The 16,260-nt window shown below is 48.9% G+C and overlaps 1 protein-coding gene across 9 annotated transcripts in view; it reads right to left on the bottom strand.

The window, feature by feature from the left end:
- The window catches only part of HDAC4 (histone deacetylase 4), a 210,006-nt gene extending 194,183 nt beyond the window's left edge, over positions 1-15,823 (bottom strand). For 4 of the 9 annotated variants that reach the window (XM_061378976.1, XM_061378966.1, XM_061378974.1 and 1 more), the window contains exon 1: positions 15,651-15,822. The gene's annotated coding sequence lies outside the window, so the exon portion shown is untranslated. Of the gene's footprint in view, positions 1-2,278; positions 2,379-8,286; positions 8,406-15,013; positions 15,108-15,650 lie in introns of those variants that run through there. The other 5 variants (XM_061378971.1, XM_061378975.1, XM_061378967.1 and 2 more) reach the window with 4 other exon arrangements.
- Positions 15,824-16,260: the final 437 nt, after the last annotated feature.

The following is a 16,260-nucleotide window of genomic DNA, read 5'->3' as shown; positions in this document are numbered from 1 at the left end:
TGCTCCAAGCCCCTGTGTCCAACCTGGCCTTGAACACTGCCAGGGATGGGGCAGCCACAGCTTCTCTGGGCACCCTGTGCCAGCGCCTCAGCACCCTCACAGGGAAGAGCTTCTGCTAAAGCCTAATCTCTACCCAGTGTATATGCAGTGCATTATGTATTTGCGCATCTTCTTACTCAAAGGATCTTAACCAGGGCATCACCTAAGCACAGATTTCACATATACGCACAGAGGATACAGCAGTGTACAGGAAAATAAAAATACAGCTTTAAAGGTAAAGTGCAATATAAACTTCTTTGTGTTATTTATTGGCAAAACCTTTCCTCCTCTCCTCATCAGCACATGAAAAGTGATGTTGACATACACCTGTAAGAGCATGACAGAGCTGGCAGTCAAACACTGAAACACAGATAACACAGAACACGAGCAGCTAAGTCAACAGCTCTTTTTGCCATCAAAAAACCTTTAAAGGAACAAGAAAGCTGGAAAGGAGCTTTTGACAAGGGCATGGAGCGATACGACAAGGGGGAATGCCGCTTGCTCCATGTTTAACTCCCAAGTCCCACTCTCGAGCCACATACATGGCTAGAATAGAAAATCAACTCCATCAGCAGGACGATGTCAATTCCTGTGTTGTACCCCTCTAAGCAGGGCTCCATTTTTAATGAGCAACAGCAGCCTTTAATAACAACCAGACTCTTCAGTCAATATTTCAAGCTTGCAGCTGACAAGCAAGAAAAGCAGGGCAGGAGCAAGTGGAACTACATGCACTTGAGGGGCTTTGGGCTCGGGTTATAGCACCATCAAAGCAAACAGGACAAAAACCTTTGAAGAAGATCTTGTCTATAGAGAGACATAAGCCACCCAACTTTGGGACTTCACTTCCCAGGTGTTGCTCCAGCACCAGGGCTGTTATTAAACTCGGAGTAAAGGAAGAGCTCCGTTTCCATGAGGATTTATAGATCCTATTTTGTCTGCTTGCACAACATGAACACAGCAAGACAAATTGGAATTGGTCCTTGAAAGAAGGCAACTGGATAGTAAAGCCATAAAAAACTGGGATGTATTTCAAGGACTGATACAGTATCACTCACAGAACTGGGTTGAAGATAGGTTTTAAAGCACTGTCAGTCGCCAGTTGAAGAGGCTTCAAGTCAGCATCCTCAAGGAAGTCATAGAGCCCAAGCTCGCATGTGCAAACATTCTACTGTTAGCTTTCTATGATCTAGAGTAAAAATTATACCCCTGTTTATGGCTTTACACACTGAACAGCATAAACACACTATTCTTCCCTCTAAGACATCCCTCTTTCAGGTTAGGAATCAAGCCAAGTAAGTTAAGCCAGGGTTTGACCCTCTTTAGCCTTCTCCATCCATTTTCCAAACACCATAGCCCAAACTTCAGGATCTGTTATTCCCTAGGCTGGGTTAGGGGATTTTGCACTTCTGCATGCTCCTAAATATCCTCCCGAAAGCTTCACACTTAACAGCTTCAACTGCTACACCAGGAAGAATTACTCTGCTTCCAAGATGACAAGAGGAAACAGCCCCAAGCTGCACCAGGGCAGGTTTAGATGGAGCTGAGGAACAATTCCTTCCCCAGAGGGTGCTCAGTCACTGGAACAGGCTGAACAGGGTAGTGCTGGAGTCACTGTCCCTGTATAGATGTGGTGCTTGGGAACATGGTTTAGTGGTGGCCTTGGCAGTGCTGGGGAATGGCTGGACTCGATGGTCTTAATGGTCTTCTCCATCCTCAATAATTCTCTGAGCTGCCATTAGCCACCACAGCTCTGCTGTGCAGAATGCCTCTTCATCACCTGCTACAGAACTGCTACTCTAAAATACATGAACAGGAATAGAATCATAGAATGGTTTGGGTTGGAAAGGACTTAAGATCACCCAGTTCCGACCTATGGGCAAGGATACCTTCCACTAAAACAGGTTGCTCCAAGCCCCTGACCTTGAACACTGCCAGGGATGGGGCAGCGACAGCTTCTCTGGGCACCCTATGTCTTGCCATGCTGCAAACACACACTGCTGGGTCATCCAAACAACTCCTCTGCATTTGAGCTGTTCAAGGAAGAGCACACAGCACTGCAAATCCAACGTGCCTCCCTGCTCCCTCAGATCACTCTGCATGCAAAGCACTCTGCGCACTGGGGCAGGGGAAAGCAGGCTGTCAGGATCTGTTCCGAAGCTGGAATAGGGAGATAAACTGAAGTGGAAAGGAGCAGAGGCTGCTGCCACATCCAGATGCACAGAAGGCAGTAAATACGTACCAGTAAATATGTACATCAGCAGCCACTTCTAGGAAGAAGCCAGGAACATCCAAAAGCAGCTTCAGTTCTGCTGAACTTTACTGTGTTAAAGCAAGACACAGAAGAGTTCCCTCTGACAGAGCCAGCTTTAATTCTAGTTCAAGGAAACACTGGACTAGATCATAAAATCACAGAATCAACCAGGTTGGAAAAAGATCTTTTAAGGTCATCAATTCCAACCATTGCCCAGCACTGCCAAGGCCACCACTAACCCATGGCACTGAGGGCCTTGGTGATCTCTTAGGTAATTTCCAACCAAAAGCCTTCTATGATTCCAAGGTATCTATTAAAAAACAAGTCCCCACACTGAACATAAGAGTATTTGCAAGTAGTTTTGGACATTTACTTTTAGCACCCTCACTTGGAAGCTCAATAAAAAGTACTATCAAAAAGACTCTACCTGAAGCTGTAAATGACCCCAACAAAGCTCCATCAACTCCCAGTTCCAAATCCTTCCACAGACCAGGAAAGAGCTTGCTGCCCCAAAGCCACAAACAGCCCATTTCCCACAAGATGCAAGAGAGAAGGAAATAAAAGCTGTATCGACCATGCACCCCTGAAGGCAGATACTTCAGAGCAAGAGCTGCAGTTCACATGACTTGATAGCAGATGAGCAACTCGGGAGAGCTGCTTCTGAAAGGCAATACTGGGACATCCATCTGTTGTCCTTGAAGTTTTGAGAGACACATCAAGCCGAAATACATCTATCTGGAAAGATTAAATATAGAAAGGATTCATATAGATCTATATGAAAGAGAGATTTGTGAAATGTATATACATATATGTGTATATATATTTACATGTGTCTATATGCATATATGTACATACACATGTATATATACACATAGATGTGTATATACATATAATATATATATGTAAATACATATATGTAAATACATATATGGCTGCCCCATCCCTGGCAGTGTTCAAGGCCAGGTTGGACACAGGGGCTTGGAGCAACCTGCTCTAGTGGAAGGTGTCCCTGCCCGTGGCAGGGGTTGGAACTGGGTGAGCTTTAAGGTCCCTTCAAACCCAAACCAGGCTGGGATTCTGGGATTCTGTATTGAAACATCAGCACCAAAGAAAGCATTTCTCTTTATCTCTTTATTTTCACTTCCTTTTATCTGCCTATCACCTCGGAATCGGAGAGACAAGCTCAAAGGCCAGTTTTGGATATAGCCCCAGACATGCGTTCTGCACATTTATAAGGAGCTCTTCCCTGTTGTGGCAGGGACCGAACTCAGCTTCACTAACTTATTCCAGGAGCCTGTTTCCTAAAAGAAGGGGAAAGAAAGTACTCCAATGAGGATACCTACTTGACAGACCTCAGCTTCTCTCAAAGTACTTGGGGAAGTCAGATACCTAATGAGCTCGAAGAAACTCATCCACTGCTAGCATCAAAAACCAGCTGTGTGCTAAAGCTAGGCAGATGTAACAACCAAAAATCAGACCTTTCCAGACTGAATAAGCCTCCCACATATGGCACAATACAACAGAAATTTACCCAGGAATGTAAGAGACACTGCAGAGCTTAGAGCACCCTCCGACTCCCCAAAAGCTCCATACCTGTGGTAAACACAACAGCAATTTCCACTCAGTAAAGCTCCCAGCACTGATGCTCCTGAAGAAAGGTTATGACAAAGCATATTTGCTGGCAGGGAGGCTACATGAAGCCATAGAAAGGGTCTGCGAGGGCCTGCTCTAGGAGGAAAGAGCCCCATAAAGGGCAGGGAAAGAGATAGTTGACTGCAAAAAGCCAGGTACTGAAACACCTATGCCCGAAACATGCTCTTTCCATCACGGCCACCCCAAGCACTGCATTGGAAGCCCATTCTCTACTGCCCAGAAAGCCCTTCTCATTTAGGAATCCTCCTGTAGCTGCAGGAAAACATTAGTACCTTTTCTTGTGTTTGCATGAATTTCACACCCACACTTGTTGGTTGGCTACAGCATATGCTCAGAATTCATTTAGCTGTATTCAGAGGCTCTGTTGCTTTCCATTTGTGTTGCCAGTGTTAGGAACAAGCCTCAGAGCTATACACTGAGGCCCTGGAATTTAAATACACGATAACACTGTAAATAAAAGGAAACAAATTCCTTAAGGAAAACCTTGTCACATGCCAGATCAGTTCCCAATAGGAACCACTCTGCTTTGACAAGAGATAAATATTTACAGTGTAGAACAGAGAACACCTTGTGTTGCAAGAGGAGGAATTCAAGCCTCATCTGTCCCCGGTATACTTAAGAGGTTATTTGGATTGATAAAGAAAGAAAATACAATCCCAGTACCTAGAAGCAGACACTGCTCATTTCCATCACCATAACACAGAACGGAAGGGAGTCACACAGAGAGATTGTCAAACAGACTGAATCCAGAACAGATTTTCACAAAGGGAGACCTCATCCCCCAGGGAATGTAGACAGTTTACAGCAAAAGAGGAAATTATTGCCAAGAATATGCTGCCTTCCTTTTTTTTCCCCCTTTTCATTTAAATATAGCCTTAACTTGCTCCTCTTTACGAGTTGAGAATGTAGACACCGAAGATGCTTTCTCACTGGGACAAAAAGGAAGCAAGAAGGATTAGATGTCCCTATCGAGCTCCTCAGACTGGGGGATATCACACTAGGGATACCCTCAGCAGAGGGAAGAGAAAGCTCAGGCATTAGTTCATTAGGCTATCTCCCCGTTTCCAGTGCCTCCTGGCTTGAGCAGCAACTTCCAGCAAAGGAAAGAATGTGGGGAATGTCACTCAGAATGGCACTTGGGAAGACCTAGGAATGGGAAGTATACAATAACTGGATATCCTTCTCCCGAGGAGGGGTGATAAGCCCCATGCAAAGAAGATGCCCTCTTTTCTAGCATTAGACAGCTACATCTCAAGTTGCTTGGGGTTTTGTGTCATTTTAAATGAGGCAAGCACCTCATTAAACAGAAATGCAATGGCTTTATGGTGCCTCTGCAGCTCTAATTCAAATTTCTAACAGGACCTACACAAGGACAGCCTGGCTTGGCTGTTACGCCACAGGATTTCATATCTGGAGTGCAATACTCCTCACCCAACTGCTATTTGGGCTTTTATTGCACATACCCTTTGAAAAGCGCCAGCCCAGCCACCCCTAGGTTTATGGAAGAGTTCAATGTCTATCTCCAAGTCTCAGTTTCCTTACTTCCTTCTCCTCTTACAATGGAATTATTACCTTGTGCAAAACCCGCTTGCCTTGACCCCACTTCGTGCGAGCAGCATTACTGTGTGGCACCGTCCCTGCCACCACTCCCTGTGCCTGTGTTCCATGCACCAGCTCTTCACCCACTCCCCTGCTCTCAGCATCCCTCCACAGCAGGCTATTTTTAGACCAGCATTTTTATAGCAAAGACCAGAAGCAGCACAGTTTCAGTGCCAAACTGGATTCAGCTGAGCCTTCTAACACTGCCAGTAACCGGCATCACAACACTGCGGTCCGACAGTCTGTATGTCTGCACCAGGGCCATTGTCAACCACACGGCACTCTCCCAGCTGCCCCACACCACCAGGTCACCAAGATCAGCCCAGTACTGCCCATGAAAGATTCATACCATTCATCCCCCCATCAACAGAATGCACTGTGCTTTGTTTTTTCATGGGCGTGTAAGCTTTCTGCACTGAGAAGGGTTTGATCCATCCCCTAAATGGAACACCACCTATCTTTACACTTGCAGTGCCATGAACCAGACCCGAAAATCAGATTCAGCAGGTCCCACCACCACCTATTTCTGTTTACAAAACAGAAACTAATACAGGAAACATCAGTCTAAGCTATCCACATCCAGCCACAGATGTGAACAGGACCATGTAATCTGTGTACATCCACCCAAAACCAGCAAGGACTGCTCATAAGACTGTATAGTAAAAGATTCATCTATGCTCAATGATTCATAATTCTCATGAATACGACTTCAACTTAGACATCTTCTCCAAGGGATACTGCAGCCAGAAACAGAGCTACCCTTTGACCTGGAATCACACCAACTACCCTGCTGTTCACTTCTAGTCCTTTCCCTCCTCTTTTGACCATGCTGCCACACTAAACTTCCTTACTCAAATGCATCCATTAGCCTCTACCAGCATCTGAAAGCAGGTAAAAACAGGGGAAGGGGGATAAAAACTTAACAGTGGGGAGGAGCTGTTGGGTGAGGAGAAGCTCCCCATGACCCAGCTTCAGTGTGCGCTTGAGCACAAGAGCCCTGCCGTGTGCTGGGCTGCACCCCCAGAGTGTGAGCAGAACCTCAGGGAGGGCATTCTCCCCCTCTGCTGTGCTCTGGGGAGACCCCCCCTCTGCAGCCCTGACCCAGCTCTGTGGCAGCAGCACAAGAGGGACGTGGAGCTGCTGGAGCGAGTCCAGAGGAGGCCATGGAGATGCTGTGAGGTCTGGAGCAGCTCTGCTCTGGAGCCAGGCTGAGAGAGCTGGGCTGGGTCAGCCTGGACAAGAGAAGGCTCCTGAAGGGGAGACCTTAGAGCAGCTCCAGTGCCTAAAGGGGCTACAGGAAACCTGGAGAGGGGCTTTGGACAAGGGCCTGTAGGGACAGGACAAGGGGAATGGCTTTAACCTGCCAGAACAGGGGAGACTGAGATGAGCTCTTAGGCAGAAGCTCTTCCCTGTGAGGGTGCTGAGGCGCTGGCACAGGGTGCCCAGAGAAGCTGTGGCTGCCCCATCCCTGGCAGTGTTCAAGGCCAGGTTGGACACAGGGGTTTGGAGCAGCCTGCTCTAATGGAAGGTGTCCCTGCCCACGGCAAGGGGTTGGAACTGGATGAGCTGCTAACCCAAACCATTCTCCAAGTCTGTAATTTTCTCACAGTCAGGACGTTGCCATTAGATTCAAACAGAAAAATCAGTCTTGTGTAGAAGTGCACCACAGAATCTATATGGAAGATAATTTATTGTGTCCATTTACATTAAGTAGGTCAGGAAAAAAACAGAAATGCAAATGCAGTTCACGGTAGCCAATATCTGTTCCAGTGCACTGGCAGGTTCAGTTACTCAGCAGCATCTCTAACACTAGATCCAAACACACCTGACTGTGTGGCCTCTTCACCTTGCTTTACCCTTTCTCTTCATCACATAACGAAGGCAAGATGAAAAGTTTTGTGCATACTCACTACCAAACCCATCAGGGCCTTGCTTCATCACGCTGCCACCGAGTTAAGAGCAGCAGCAACCGAACTAAACATGGAGAACCTCAGTAATCTGTGACAGCAATCACTACCCACAGCAAAGGAAGGTTTACACAAATCCAGGGCTGGGTTGTTGACAAACAGCAGCACCAGAGCTGTACATAGAGAAAGAAAGGGCTCTGTTCAGCACTAACCCAATAGATAGAGATGCTTAAAGCATCCAAGGGAGCCATTTCTTTCACTGGCCCTGAAGGCACTACAACAGCCCCAAGCACACTCAAACTGCATCGTCTCCTTGCAAAAGAAGCAGGAGGCAGCAGGAAACTGCACCTTACTGCTTCCTTGCCCTCTCCATGTTTATAACAGGTGCCATCATTCATCCCCTCCAACAAGACCTCCACAAGAAACATGACCCCGTGTGTCCTGAGATACCCCACACAGGTACCTGTGCTCCCTTTTTGCCCCCCAAACAATCTAAAGAAAAATGCCAGGCTTCCTGCTGTGCCACAAGAGATCAATCTCTGTCTGAGTCCTGCCAGCCTCATCCCCACCACAACACAGACAGGTTCCCCCCTGACTCAGCCAAAGCACTAGGTATTTATTTATTGGTAAGTCTATGCTGGCTGGAGAAGCAACTCTTAGTATGCAGTGCCCTAAACTACAATCCAGCCTGCAGGAAAGTTCATTTTTACTTACGAATTCTCCTTCTAGTACCCCTAGAAACTGGAGCAAACATCAACAAAACCTGGAAAACTCATTCCCATTGGGAAAATGCACCTTTCTGAATACTTTGACCAACACTTCTTTCTGAGTACTTACTGGGAACAGCATCCAACAGAATTCATTCATTGTTTCAGGCTTACATTTTGGATGCTTTTCTTAGAGCAACACACACTAGACAAAGTTTTGTCCATGCAACACCCAAACTGAACACTTTTCTGCTGAGCAAACACAATGCAAGTTATTTGAGCATATGAGGAAAACACAGGAGAAGAGAAGCTGCGTGGAGACCTCATAGCAGACTTCGAGTATCTGAAGGGGGCCTATAGGGATGCTGGAGAGGGACTCTTCATAAGCAACTGTAGGGACAGGACAAGGGGAATGGCTTTAACCTGCCAGAACAGGGGAGACTGAGATGAGCTCTTAGGCAGAAGCTCTTCCCTGTGAGGGTGCTGAGGCGCTGGCACAGGGTGCCCAGAGAAGCTGTGGCTGCCCCATCCCTGGCAGTGTTCAAGGCCAGGTTGGACACAGGGGCTTGGAGCAACCTGCTCCAGTGGAAGGTGTCCCTGCCCATGGCAGGGGTTGGAACTGGATGAGCTTTATGGTCCCTTCCACCCCAAACCAGTCTGGGATTTTACATTAACAGGCTAAGAATAACATCATCCAAGCTTTAGGCTTTTACTGAAGGAAAATGAAAACTCAAACAGGAAGACAACTTGGAAATGGCTGGGGGAAAGGGGACCAGCGTAAGATGCTCATCTCCCTTTAATCCTGAAGAGCCAATGTAAGTAACTGCTTACTCAAGGTGAAAAGTCCAAAGGCATTAGTGCGGATGCAGCTGTGATGCCACACACACCTTGTTCCCCATGTCCTCACACAACTGCACACAGGACAAAGCACTGGTTCAGACCAGTACACCACCTTACAACACCTTGCACACCAGTAGCAGGGACAGGGTAGCCCTGAACAACTGCTGCTTCTTACATTTAATGCCAACTGTACCAAACTAATGCCCTCATGTGCGTTTGACAAATGAAGCTCCATTTCACAGAGAACTGGTTACAGAACACTAATGTTCACAGAATTTAACAGTAATTAAGTCTTACTGACAGACACCTCATTAAAGCACCAGTTCTCCAGAAAAATCACAAAGTGAATTATTTCCTACGCTGGAAATGGCAGCGTTTTTTCACTCCTAAAAGATAAATGGAGGTAAGTTCAACTGGATGTCAGTGCTCCCTACAATAAGAGTGAGCTGCTTGAAAAGATTTAAAACAATACATTGCTATGCTGCCAGCACGGAGAAGGTCATCTCCTCGACATGATTTTATCCTCTGATTGCAAAACCAGACCCCTTACAATAAGAGTTTGTCACCCAACAGCTTATGGCTGGTTATAAAACGCCCAGATACACACGTCCAGGAAAGGCTATGGGAGATCTAACTTGGAAGAACACAAGGGAACGAACACAGCGGGCTTCAACCTGTCACTTCAGCAAGTCACATCTTCACCATGGAGAGATGAAGAACTTACTGAATGTGTTCCTAGGCATCATCACCTCGTGGGCAACACGCTGCCAGAGTAACACTTAGTCATATCCAATGGATAAGCCCAAACTACTGGAATGATTACAGAATCACAGGATCAACCAGGTTGGAAAAGCCCTTTAAGCTCACCAAGTCCAACTGTTCTCCAGCCCTGCCAAGGCCACCACTAACCCATGGCACTGAGGCCTCGTCTCCCCAGTGTGTGAATAGTTGCAGGGACGGTGACTCCAGCCCTGCCCTGGGCAGCCTGTTCCAATGCCTGAGCACCCTCTGGGGAAGGAATTGTTCCTCAGCTCCAGTCTAAACGATGCTCCAAAAGAACAAGCTCTTTCTTCCTCAGACCTTGGATAAGCCACATGAGCTGCACACATTCCCTTCAGCTTTCCCCAGCACCTCTCTGGCTCCTATCCGCTCCTCTACCAAACTAAATGTCTATCTCAGAGGACTCCTAGGTTAAAACTACATCTTGACCACACTAGGAAGAAGTTTCTCATTAGTCTGAGATCCCATTTTCAACTTGCAGCTTCTTGGTTTTTAAATGCTTCTTGTGTGAGGAACAAAGGTTAAATCACTTGATGAGGGCAGACGGCTGAGTGTGCCCATAACCACAAGTCAACACAACATTCCTCTGCACTAGTAGATGGCAGTTTGAAGCAGCTTTTAATCAAGTCATATCCAATAGGAAAACACCAAGGGAAAAAATACAGAGTTGATCAGGACATGTCTAGCAATGAATACCATGAAAAACAGAATGAAAAGCCTGAGTTTTTATAGAGGAAGGCCAAGCTGTAATTCCTTGCAAAGGGAAAACCACAGAAGCTTTCCAAGAGATTTTACAGTCTTTTCCTAATTGTTCCCTTTTACAAAGCTGTTATGCAACCTCTGTGTGCTTTCCTGCTTCTCTACCCCCCTTATTTCACCCATTCCCCCCCCGCCCCACACACTCTTGAGGCAGCTAGCTCCAAACAGCCGGCAACACAGGAGATATTTGTCTCTTCTCTCGGTTTCAACTGCCCATGTTTTGCAGCGAAGCAGCATCACCCAAAATCTGCTTGCTATTCAAGCAATGACAAGCATCACTTCACGAATCATCTGTTATGGATTGCCTTATCAACATGGGTCACTGCAGGAGAAAGCAAACCTGGCCCACTTCAGTTTTCTGCAGAACACAATCAAAATGCAGGTGGCATGAGTTACTAGAGCAGTCTGAGGAGTTCCCTCACCCAAGGGCTGCAATACAGAGACAGTGCCCATAGCAGAGACCATCTAAATCAGATCTAAATGCTAAGATTCATTTCCTCCCCACACACACACAGCTTTTACTCCCGTTTCTTATGCCTCTCAGTAGGTAACAACATTGCCACATTTCTGATTATTAAAGCAGTCAGTTTTAGTGTTTCTGCCTTTTCTCAGCTTAAACAATGAGGCAAACCCACGCATTTTCATGGGGTTTCCCCCTGTACCCAGAAATCTGAGAGGAGAACTGGGCTCTTTTCATTGCTTTGGAGCATCGGGATGCTTGGACCTGGGGAACCTGGGAGCAAAAGTTACTGAAAACCGGAAACTAAGCATTAGGGATAAGGACTCAAAACTGACGAGCAGGTTTGAAGTGAGTGACAAAACACATCCTGCCAGCTTCTGTCTCCAGCAAAACAGGCTTCTACAAAAGCACAAACCCGAAGGATCCCAGCAGGAGTCTGACAGAATCCAAACCCAACAGCCGGCCTTGTAGGCTAGGTAAAAGACGACAGACAAGCAATGGGGTAACTGGAAACAAGCTAGAGGTGACCTGGAGGAGCAATGAGGACACCAAAAGAGTCATCAAGAATACTTGGCAAATATTCCATGAATGATGTTACCAGTATCCAAATAACACGTTCAGTTAACATCTCGCTGTGGTTTGTGACAAGTGTTGCTGTCTGGAACCAGCTAAGCAACAGATACTGTTCAGCAAATAAACTATTCTGGTAATATTACTGTGTGTACTCAATAGGTGCAAGACAAGTAAAAATATGGTCCCAAGACTCTGCTACACACACACACACACAATGCCAAGAGTATTTATTTCCAGTAAACACAAAACCATTCAATGCCAAGGAGTGTAACAATCGCTTCTTTAACTGGAAAAGGACACCAAAGAGATGTTTTAAGCCCAAGGTTACGTTGGCACAGCTGGGCAATGAGCATCCAGGTTTTCAGATCCTGAAGCGAGCATCGCACTAGCAGACACTTCACTGCACTTAACCCAGACAGATGCATGCTACCCTTGAGAAAACACGAGGACAAGGAGGTACTGTGGCCTTACAAAACCCTTCCAGCATGGAAAACAACTGCTGCAGGAACACTTCAAGCAATCCAAAAGTGACAAAAACAATTCAAAGCCCCTTCTTCTAAGTGCCCTCTTGTTTTCCCTTTTCATAGAATCCCAGACTGGTCTGGTACCATAAAGCTCATCCAGTTCCAACCCCTGCCATTTGACACCTTCCACTAGAGCAGGTTGCTCCAAGCCCCTGTGTCCAACCTGGCCTTGAACACTGCCAGGGATGGGGCAGCCACAGCTTCTCTGGGCACCCTGTGCCACCGCCTCAGCACCCTCACAGGGAAGAGCTTCTGCCTAAGAGCTCATCTCAGTCTCCCCTGTTCTGTCAGGTTAAAGCCATTCCCCTTGTCCTATCCCTACAGGCCCTTGTCCAAAGCCCCTCTCCAGGTTTCCTGTAGCCCCCTTTAGGTGGTGGAAGACAGCTCTAAAGGTCTCCTCAGAGCCTTCTCTTGTCCAAGTTCTCTTCTGTGTTAACGGGAATACAGAAGCCTCTGTAACATGAGCACAGCAAAGTAAAAAGTTGCGTTTTGACCAACACAAAGATTAAAACGTGCAAGAAACTACTTTCCCTAGTTGATTCTTTTTGCTAGTAAGTTACCATCAAAAGGCAAGTGATCAGTGAAACCAACTTCCACTACAGAGTTCACAGGCCCTTGGTGTACCCAGCCTGCGACCTCCTAACCTGGGGCTGACAGATATTCCTTGGGCTCCTCAAGGACTTTGTGTGTTTCCCTTGGTGCTGACCACAGGTTGAGTTAGCTCACACCTGCCTGTTTTCTCCTATTTTAGGACAGTCTGCTGGAGATCACACAACATGAACACAGACTGCTCCACCAACATTTCCTCCCAAGGGAATAAAAACTTTCATGCCATACCTATGCTCTTCTTTCATGCCCCCAACCCATTAAGTAAATGGCAAATTCCTCTGGTATTCCAAGGTAATTTTCAAAATGCATTTCATGCATTTTCTAATCTGTCTCCTTTCTACAGCCAAGTCCTGAAGCAAACCCAAAAGAATTACAGGATGGCAAAGTTAAATTGCAAAGATTGAAACATTTGGGGACTCTTTTTTTCCGCTTAATTTGGGCAACCAAGGGCACAGCTTAAGATCAGCAACTGGAATGTGTCAGATGCACATGCCAAAACATCCAAACAGGAAGCATATAATCCTAGAAAGTCATGTCTTACACATTTCTCTTGATACAGAGAGGCTGCAGTTGCTAAACTACTCTAACTGGGTGGCATTTTATATCTCTAAATGTAATGGAGTGAGCACATTGCCATGGCTACAGGAGGATTCTGCACTAACTTCGTTGCCTCGTAATCGCTGTATATTTGTATACATGCAGCTGAGCTTCCTTAATTCAGTGCCCTCAAAGAGGCTGCCGAGTGCCAACAGCAGCTTTTAGGCTCGAAGCTCCATAGAGGGGTGATGGGAACATCAGAAACAACTAAAAACCCGGGGCCGCAACAGCCCGCATTAGGGAAAGCAAAGGAGAAAAAGGAATAAGAAACCTTGCCAAGAAGCAGATTATTATATAAACTTCACAGCTCCTTAGCTTTTACAAATGTTGCCATTAAAGAAAGAAAAAGAAAACCCATCCCTAATTCAAATAATTAACTCCAGGTAGCTTTTGGCAACAACCAAAAGCACTTTGATGGCAGCAAATACAGTCCCATTTATTGACAGGGCATAAGAGCAGTAAATCAAAATGCATTGGCAAGGAGACTGGAGCGCCAACAGCCAAAATCATGCTCGCTCCATCTCTCCAGGCTCACATGAGCATGAGGAAGGCAACAGAATACAGCTGTTGGGAACAAGCACAGAACCAAGCTGCTTGGTGAGAAGAAACACACAGCACCAGCGAGCGCCTCTACCCCGCTCCAGCACCCTGCTTCCCAGCTTTACAAGTGATTTTCACATCCTGAATCCACCCACAGCTTTCTAACACCGATCCCACTTCTTGGGAACATTTTTAGACCTGGAATCCAGTCTGGAATACCAGGCAAGATGAAATCCTCGCTTAACAGGCACAAAACAAGCCCGTTTGGTGACAAGCCTGCTTTATGTAAAGCTCCCAAAGCAGGCTGTTGACAAGCAAGGCAACCACCCGAAAAAGCCTTCCACTCTCCCCAAACGAGTGCCATAACACAATCACGCAAATGTTGTGCATGACGGGCAGGTTTACATCCCTTTGAACGGGGGAGATGGTGGCCAAACAGCCATTATATAAACACGTTCGGCTTGCCGAAGGTGCCGTGCACCCAGCAGAGAACCCCGACGGAGCAGAGGGATTGCACAGCATCTTCCCTGATAAATTCCTGCAGCAAAACCCACACACAGCCAAACGCTCAGCAACATCCTCCTCCGAACGCACCAGAACCTCTCTTTTTTAGCCTCATTTCTCATTGCACAAGCAACTCTTTACATTTCGGAGCGGTTCACGCACTTTATTGACCCACAGCTCCCCAAATGGAGTGTTTTAGGGGGAGAAGCCATAGTGTAGAGCCCTGCCTCGGCTCGGAGCTGTCATCTTCCCTTTGCAGCCCAACGTTACCTCCTCAAAACACGGTGATGTTAAGGAGCACACTCCTTGTTTTATCCTCCGAGTTACCAAAAACCCCATTTTTAACGGTGCTTTTTAGCGGGGAACCATTGGACAACCTCCGTGCTCCAACCCCGGAGCCGCTGCCCCGTGAAGCGCGTCCCCACCGACACAAACTTTCCCCAAGTCCACCCTTATCACCGGGAAGCGCCGAGCAAGACCCGACCCCGCTCCACAGCCCGCTCGGATCCGCAGGGCCCCGCCGCAGGGCCGCCGCGCCCGCCCCGGCCAACACCCGCGCCCCGCCGCCCCCAGGCCCACGCCCTCAGCACAGCCCACACGGCCTGGGCCCGGCGGGGCTGGGGCTAGGGCTGGAGCCGGGTGCGGGCCCGGCCGCCGCCCGCGGCACTCACCGCTGCCCGCATCGCTCCCGCCGAGCCCCGCGCAGCACCGAGGCGGCGGCGCTGCTCGCCGTGAGCGGAGGGAGGGAGGGAGGGAGGGGAAGGAGGAGCCGCGGCGGCCCGGCAGGGGAGGGGCGGGGCTACGCCGCAGCGAGCGAAGTGGGCGTGGCTTGCGGAGGCGCCGGCCCCCACCCTCCTCATTCACAAAAACGCGAGCGGCGGGGAGGTTCCGCGCGTGCTGATTGGAAGAAGGAGCTGCCCGTCACGCCCCTCCGCCCCATGGCGAGTGACGGCGTGCGGAGGCTCCACCCCGCCGAGCGCGTCGACCAATCAGAAAGCGGCAAAAAATGCCAAGCGGCTCAAATACGCCCGCCACCGCTGCAAGGGCGATTCTGATTGGCTCAAGCAGCTGCCCATCAGCTCCCTTCTCCAGAACGCTCCGCGCTTCACGGTTCGGAACACGGAGGGAAGGGGAAAAACCAGCCGCGCTCCAACGGTCACTCGAAGAACGCGGCGGCCCGGAGCGTCCCCGCCGGCATTACAACCCGGCGGGCAACCAAAGGGCCCCACGCCACGGCGGGGGTCGGCACGGAGAGGCCCGATCCGAAGCGAGGGTGTGGAAAGCAGCGGTGCGCCGCCGGGTACTGACCTGTGTCGGCGGCGGACGAGGCGGGAGAGCCGTGCGGCGATGGCTCCGGTGCGCGGGACACCGCGGCGGGCGCGCCACCGACGGACTCAGCCCGTGACGGGATCCGCCATCTTGGAATTTTTAGATGGAGAGTCACGTGGTGCGACCATTTTTCCCCGCGGCCAATCAGGAAGCGTGGTTTATTTATAGCCCGGCGAGGGAGGGGGAGAAGGGGACCAATCGAGACACGCCCTCGCCCTCACGGCACCGCCCCGTGGCGCGCGGCCCGTCGCCTTGACGACGGCGCGCCCGGTGGTGTTGAGCGGGGGGGCGCTGAGGCAGGGGTCCGCCATGTCTGCTCTAGGCCCGTAGTGCCGGAGCGGAGTGGAGCTCCGGCCTGTAGCGGGGCGGCCGAGCACCGAGGGCGGATTAGAGCCCCAACACGGGTGTGGGTCTCCGAGGCCGGACGTGCCCACTCGGCTTTGGAGGCCCGGACAGGCCTGAAGGCTGTTTGGGATGTGGAGCGTTGGCGCAGCAGCATCCAGCTCCAACCCTCTGCTACCGGCGGGGACACCTTCCACTAGAGCAGGTTGCTCCAAGCCCCTGTGTCCAACCTGGCCTTGAACACTGC

Source organism: Neopsephotus bourkii, unplaced genomic scaffold (assembly GCF_033783945.1).
Source record: "Neopsephotus bourkii isolate Nb327-2 ecotype Australia unplaced genomic scaffold, CSIRO-AGI_Nbou_v1 NB_1768, whole genome shotgun sequence".
NCBI classification, from domain to species: Eukaryota; Metazoa; Chordata; class Aves; order Psittaciformes; family Psittacidae; genus Neopsephotus; species Neopsephotus bourkii.
Note: the sequence above shows the minus strand (reverse complement) of the source record. Positions and strands in the feature narration are given on the sequence as shown.